The sequence below is a fragment of the Mesoplodon bidens genome (genome assembly GCF_964165515.1).
Source record: "Mesoplodon bidens genome assembly, chromosome: 12".
Classification (NCBI taxonomy): domain Eukaryota; kingdom Metazoa; phylum Chordata; class Mammalia; order Artiodactyla; family Ziphiidae; genus Mesoplodon; species Mesoplodon bidens.
Window position 1 is genome coordinate 50,165,643 of NC_138168.1, and position 7,981 is coordinate 50,173,623.

Consider the following 7,981-nt stretch of genomic DNA (forward strand, 5'->3'; position numbering starts at 1 on the left):
AAAGTAATGCTCTGGCTTAAATATATTAGGGGAAATTATCAGATATGCTTTATTCACAAGATATTACCATTTTATTTGAGGGAGATTTTAATAATTATTATTTTATATTAAATGGTATCAAAAATACATTTTGTAGTTTCCTTTTACATTTTTCCTTAGACATTCTTATCCGATTCATAATATAAATGGAGAACAGTAGATAGCCCCTCAGTGACTGTTATAAGGATTCTTAAAGAATTGGCTGGTGCTACAAACAAGATGAGTTCTTTTAACCCTTTATCTTCCATGTCCTCAGGGATGCCAAATAAAAGTTGCATTTAGCAATATTTGCTTCTGACATACGGCACCAGCAAGAGCTCCATTCAGGTACAGGAATCTGTGTCAAGAGGCAGGTTCTGGCCCCATTGTTTTAGCATCTGTCTTGCAGCCCCAGACTGAAATTCTTCTAGGAGTGAGCTGAGGGAGGTGAGGTGAAGGTAGCCTGGAGCCTGATTTGCCTCCTGTCTTCTCCTCTCTTAGTTACTTGGGCAGTTTCCTCCCCCTCTCTGGATATCAGTTTCCTCATTGGTAAAATAAGGAAATGGCAGATAGCATTTGTTGAACATTTTATGCCTGGCACAGTTCCAAGCACCTTACATATAAGATCTGTTTAATCTTCACATACTCTCTCAATCCCCTTCCCCGCCAAAGTGTCCTTGCTCTAGAATGTAAACGTCACAGGGCAGGGATTCCATCTGTTTTGTTCACTGGTACCTCTAGAACAGAGCCTGGTGCTCAACAAATATACACTGGATATTGAATAAATGAGGTACAGAGACATTACGTAATTTACTGATGCTCATGAAGCTAGTAAAAGGGACTGAGGAATTGACCCCAGGCTGTTTATCTCCAGAACCCATACTCTAAAGCACTATGTTATACTGCATAAAATTAGGTAACTGATAGCTTCCAAAGCCATGTCTCATAATGCTGGTTTCACATCAGAATTATATCTGGTGCTTTAAAACATACTGATGCCACTATCCCCCATTAAACACTCTGATTCTCCTTTAGTGCGTTTGGAGTCACTACATTCTGTCTTAAAATTTCAAATGCACTGAATTGCATCTAAAGTTGAGACTCAATGCTTAAATTTTATATCAATAAATCTCTTAATTTTATAAATCTTTGAAATTTATTCTGAAAGTAGTTCAGACTGAGTCTGGAAAATAGAAGGTCAAATGGAAGACGGTAGGACCAAAGCCTGCTTCTGAGTTAGGTTCATTATCTGGCTCATGGTTGGGCTCATGGTTGAGATCATGGATCTTTCTACAAAGACTTTCCAACTGGTCCTAAATGTTACATCAGATTGACCTGTGACTCATAACTAGAGACTGTAGGCTGATCATTAACTTATAATGATCTATGTGATTTAAAATCAGTGGTGTAACCATTAGTGATTTAACCATCTGCCTAAATACTCTATTATATAGAATATACTATGTCTTGTCTACAAGGAATTCAATAATCTTGCACCAGCAAAGGAATGAAATTACTACTCTAATATCCCAGTAAGAAAAGTAACAGTGATAAGGAAAGTTCTTACAGAAAATGTTATCATTGTTCTTATCAAAATAGTAATTAATAATTTTCAAGATTATACTTCCATTTCAGATATCTGTGTCTAACAATAAATGGACAGCAACCCTCCCCTGGCGCTAGACTTAAGAAATTGTTTTTTACACAGCTTTCAATTAATGATCCATGCTCTACTAGATAAACAGAATTTTTAAAAAGTACTTTTTGGTGAAGCATTATCCCTTCAATTTGTCAGATAATCTTTACCACAACAGTGCAATCGAATATAGAGCTGAATGACCTGAAATAACATCCAGCCCAGGAAGACTGGTATTTGATTGTGCTGTAGGTGACTTCCTGAAACTAATTACAGTAAGGAATGTGTTTAAAAGTGCCTGTGAAATTGATTGAGCTTCTTAAGAAAAAAAGTACTGTGCAGATATCTTAACTCATTTACTTCTAAAAATTCCGTTAGTTTACGTTAGTATAAATTATACAAAAAGTGGATGCCAATTCAGGATTAAATGTGCAAGAAATTTATTAGGGTAAAAGCCCGTGACAGAAAACGGAGAGGGAAAATGGGGAATGTGAAATGTAAATCTGATCATATCTTGTTCTTAAAATCCTACAATGCCTTCTTGTGGCCCTTAGAGCATATGCAGTACCTTGAACATGCCTGTAAGGCTCTGCCTGATTCGCTTACCTTCTCAACCTCTTTTGATTCTTTCCCCTTCACCTTCTTCACTCCAGACATGTTGGTAAACCCCTAGCTTCTTGCAAATGTCCTTCTCTCCCGTTCACCAGCCTTTGCACTTGATAGTCAGTCCCTACCTTTTCATAGAGTAGCTAAATCTTACTCCACCTTCACATCTCAGTTTAATCATGACTTCTTCTGGGTACTGTCTCTGACACTCCATCAAATTCCTTGCCCCTTTCATCATTTTTTTTTTCTTTTTTTTTTTTTTTTTGCTGTACGCGGGCCTCTCACTGCTGTGGCCTCTCCCGTTGCGGAGCACAGGCTCCGGACACACAGGCTCCACGGCCATGGCTCGCGGGCCCAGCCGCTGCGCGGCATGTGGGATCTTCCGGGATAGGGGCACGAACCCGTGTCCCCTGCATCGGCAGGCGGACTCTCAACCACTGCGCCACCAGGGAAGCCCCCCCTTTCATCATTTTTGATAAAACCTAATGCACTGTGTTGCAACTGGGGGAGATAGATGGGCTCCTGAAAGTTAAGGTGTTTATACGACTTCTGTTTTGTCACAGTGTGATGCTCTGATGTGTGTTATGTAATTTTCCTCTGCCTTGCAGTAAAGACCGCTACATTCTGTTTTTATAGTTCTGCCTTGTCAAATGCCAACCCATTTATAATTTGTTGTCTGACTTACAGCATACATTCACATATTTTCCTGGCCCATCACTATAGTAACTGGGAGAGAGTCCTCATCCTGAAGGAGCTCAGAGGACACGAAAGCAGAAGCCTGAGAAGCAAGAGCCTACACAGAAGAAAGGAAAATCTGAGGTAAGGGTTCTCCTCAACTCTTTCTGTGAAAGAAAAACCTTTATGTTTGAAATATCTTAGGAGCTGCTTGTGCCAAAGTGATGAAATCTTTTGGATGTTACTGTGATCTTCTTAATTCTTTAGATCTTGTTGATAATATTTAAATGGTGACAACATAACACCATTTGACCATCTGTCCCACTCTCCGCCGTGTACTTTCATCTAGTGCTGTGGCAGTCTAGGTGTCTTTTGGCTGATGCTGAGGTGACCAAATCCTGACTCACTACAGTCATACTCTGTCTCTCTTGCTTGGCCAAGGAAACTGTTACATTCTCTCTTCATTTGTCAAATGTAAAGGTATTGGGTGCTCCCTAAAATTTACTGCTGAGCTATGAGGCATGAATTAGGATGGAGACTTCATGGAAAGAAAAGTAAAATATATCTAAATCTAAATGGGGGAAATAGGGTGTAAGAGGAAAATGAAGCAGAAAGTTACTAGACAGGTGAGAAAATAAATATATTTTCCTAAATCCACTCCAGTGGAAAAAGGGAAAGGCCAAATAGAAATATAACCCTAAGTAGACTCTTCAGAATGACGACAGTCAGGCAGTTAGATTTTCATGACGGTTCACATTTACTAAACTGTAGCCTTGAGACTCATGTTGGAGGTCATTTATATGATCTTCAAATATGCAGGCCTTCTATGTAGCCCTTATCACTCCAGGGAAAATGGATTGGTGGATTCTAAAGGGGTTTACAGTGCAGATAGTAAGAAGAGGAAGGAACAGGGAAAAGTCAGGGAAAGGTATCTTCAGCTGGTATAGTGCCATCTTCTCCAGAACAGATGCTGTTTTCCTCAGTTACCTAGTTACCCAGCACATCACAAAGAGTTATCTATTAGCTCTTAGGTACTAAAAGAGGTGAGTCAAAGACTTCAGGAGATTATCTCCTAGTAGAAAATTAAAATAGGTGTTTCATGGATTTCTCCCTTTCTTCCATCACAAGGTGAAACAGGTAAGAAAGAAGAGGGTTAGGTTAAGGGACAGGGTTAGAATAAACTTTTAAACTTCCCGACGTGACCTGGAGAGCTTATAACTGACCCTGAATGATCTTGTATGGTGTTGGGGTTCCAGAAAAGGTAGAATCCAAGGAAGATGGATTTTATCATCAGGATCTTGGACAAATGATTTGCTGGAAGAACCATATCTGGTGTCCAAGGGATAGAAATCATTGGGATTACAGGGTATTTAGAGTTTAGAACTTTAAAACATTCTCATAATACTTGACTACAGAGTGCTCCCAGTAAGTATTTCTATTTGTTATCAATGGGCCCATTATTGGTGTATGCTTCATACCTCATTGGCCATTTTACATAGTTTTTAGAAAATGCCTTATTGTATATTTTATCTGCCTAATTTTGAGGATAATTGGAACCATTATGTGTGTTATTAAGAAATTATGTTCTTACACAAGAAGCTTAGAGACACGACTGCTAAAGTCAGACTCTTGATTGGCATTTTCACTTCTTTTAGTACAAGTTCAAGTCTGTTCCTCCTCCACGGGAGGCCAGAGCAGTATATCAAAGCCAGAAGTACAGCTAGTCATCAGAGTTCAGATTCTTTCCTGCTTCCCTGTGGGAGGGGTCAAGAATACAAACATCCTCAATTGCTACAGCAGGAGGGAACATTAGTCCATTAACAGAACCAAACAGGAAGCATCAAATAGACATTTCTTCTATTTATTTTGTGACTATGAAGAAACATGTAGTTTAGTTCTTTGAATAAAATTTGTCGGTAAAGCATAGAACACATAAAAGGTGTAGTCATTTTGGTTAAACCCTGACTGCAAAATGATTTAATGCTGTTTTTCATTTTGCTTCCTATAATTTATGCAATACTACATTCTTAGGATGTTGGAATTTTACCACATCTTAAGTTATTTTTAAACTGTGAACCAGCAACTTAACATTTGCTGCAGCCTATTGAGATTCACATTATGATTCTCAAGTTTTTAATTAAATTTCCCAGATATTTCCTCTCTAGATCCAAGAGGATGTGCATATATTGAGCAGAATAATTTTACCTCCCTTCAGTTTTTAATAGGGATCTGAAAATGACTGATAAGGCCAGGAAATACCTCAAATACTTCAGAGGTTTGTTTGCCTTACCAAAATTTTTAATCTCAGTATATTAGTTGGTTATCCACCCCATTACGTCAGATTAATTCTATTACTTCACTGTCAGTGACAGCAGATAAGATATTGAGGCAGTGTAATGATTTAAACAAGCCTAATGAAGGAGCAAAAGGAAATATAATTTGTATATTTATGAGTATTTCCAGAAATAGGACAACAAGCCACTTTATTACTCTTATAATTACATGGAATCTCTTAATTCTAAAACATATTTGGCCTGCTGGTTAAAAGGAAAAAAATGTTCCTTGTCAGTTTCCCTCATTATTTTTCTCATCCATCCTATGGTGTACCAAAACAGGGATGGTGCAAGTGGTCCACCCCTAGTATAGGCAATAAGGGAGTGCTTTGTGTGTAGAAAATTTTAAAGGGATAAAATAAAATAATAATAAGAAGAAGCCAGCCTGCTTTTTTTTTGCGGTACGCGGGCCTCTCACTGTTGTGGCCTCTCCCATTGCGGAGCACAGGCTCCGGACGCGCAGGCTCAGCGCCCATGGCTCACGGGCCCAGCCAATCCGCGGCATGTGGGATCTTCCCGGGCCGGGGCACGAACCCGTGTCCCCTGCATCGGCAGGCAGACTCTCAACCACTGCGCCACCAGGGAAGCCCCAGCCTGCTTTTTGTTATCACTATGCACTGACAATTCTAAGCAATGCCAATCATACTACTTCTCTCTGAAAAAAAAATTTTTGTTGGTCTAAATTCTAAACAACTGCTGCCATTACTGAAATTTAGTAATATATATGTAAGCTGAGAATTACCATTTTTTTGGTTACCTGTTCTTTAACAAACATTGTAGTCTACATGGAAATAAACCTAACTCCTCTGGACATGGACTCAGCTACACATGTTTATTTCAAGAATAAGCAGCCAAGTTCTGTTTTTTTCATTTTCATTATCACTGTGCTATAATTGTTTAGTTTGAATGTTTAAACACAGGATTATATAGTACCACAGCAGTTAGAGATATGAACTGAGCCTGAGCAAGTTCAAATAATTCGTAACCATTACACACTTTGGAGAATTTTACTGATATAACAGAAATTTATGATGAATTTTCTGGTGAAGGTATTTTAGTGGAAATTTTTCAACTGCAGAAACATTTGAAAGCTGCTAGAGCTGATCCGAAAGAACAAAGACATGGACAGTATTGCAGTTTCTGGAAGTTACTATGAAATGGGATTTTTATGAAACTCTGATAAACTTATCTTTATTTTAAAGCTTTTCTAATTACTTGTGTATCTATTTCTTCATGTGAAAGAAACATTTGAAATTAAAATAGTGACCTTCTATCAACTATGAGTGAGGCCATACCAATTCTATTGACCATGAATATGTGAAGATCAATTTGACAAAGCCATTGACAGATTTGCAGAAGTGAAGGCTTAAAGCAGAAAGCACAGTGGAGTTATTCATCACCATCACCATGGGGACCAAAATGTAAGTATGAATATTTTTCTCCTTTTTCCAAAAAACACATCAATGTACTTAAACGTATTAAAACTTTATTTTTTTGCATTTATTAGTTTTTTATTAGCATTATTATTTGTGTAAAATTTAATAAATGAAAATGGTCACTGTCTGCATTTCTGCATTATTTCTGCGTTATTAATGAAAATATTTTAGGGGGAGAGGTGTTAAAAATGGTCCCTTTCAGGTGTCAAATACACTAGGTGTGCCACTGCATCCATCTTTTCATTTTAACTCAAAAGAAATAAAACACATTCTTGATCTTTTCAGTAACACAACTTTGTTTTTGAAAATTATGCCAGAAAGCAGTTCATTTTAATAAGGCAAACTTTTAATAAGAAATAGAAATACCCTTAAATACAGCTCTCATGCACCATAGATTTTGGTAATAATTACATTTCTAATAAATGTATGCTTCATGTCTTAACTATTTTGTATAAGCTTAGTAGGTTGAAAAAAATACAAAAAATACAGCCTGTTGAAATTTAGACATGAAGAAATAAAAATTATGAATGTCTCATAACAACTGAAAAAAGTTGAATCTCTAATTTAAAACCTTCCAATATATGTCCAAATAGTTTCACTATTTAACTCTAGCAAATGTTTAACGAATAAACATCTTTTATGCTTTTTCAGAAAACAGAAAAAAAAAAAAAGGTAACACTCTTCAACTTAATTTATGAGGCCAGCATAACCTTGACATCAAAACATGAACAGGAAATTATGAAGAAGAAATTTCTGGGCAACCTCAATCATGAACATATATATCAAAATTCTTAATTTCAGCTAACCAAACAACATGTACAAACAATAATATGTCACAAATAAGTTGAGTTTGTTGTAATTACACAATGTTAGTTTAACATTAGGAAACTAATCAGTAGAATTTACCACATTAAAAGAATAAAAGGAAAAAATTATATGATCATCTTACTAGAAAAGCAGTTGATTAAAGTCAGCATTTGTTTATGATTAAAAATGTCTTTTGGCAAGCTAAGAATAGAAGAAAATTTCTTTAATCTAATAAAGGTTATCTACAAAACACTAATAGCAGACACCATGGAAATATTGAAAGCTTTCCTTCTGAGATCAGGAATAAGACAAGTATGAGAATTATCACCATTTCTGGTCAGCCTTATGCTAGAGGTCCTAATCAGTGTAGAAAGGAAAGAAAAAGAACTAAAAGAAACAAATAAAACTGCTATTATTTGATATGATTGTGTATATAGTAAAATCCCAAAGTTCTACAGATAGATATTAGA

The 7,981-nt window shown here is 36.7% G+C and overlaps 1 long non-coding RNA gene across 1 annotated transcript in view; it reads left to right on the top strand.

Annotated features, from left to right (window-relative positions):
• Window positions 1-6,683, top strand: part of LOC308626122 — a 34,650-nt gene extending 27,967 nt beyond the window's left edge. The window contains exons 2-3 of the long non-coding RNA XR_014017202.1: window positions 2,948-3,079; window positions 6,511-6,683. This is a non-coding gene — a long non-coding RNA (uncharacterized lncRNA). The remainder of the gene's footprint in view (window positions 1-2,947; window positions 3,080-6,510) is intronic.
• The last annotated feature ends 1,298 nt before the right edge of the window (window positions 6,684-7,981 follow it).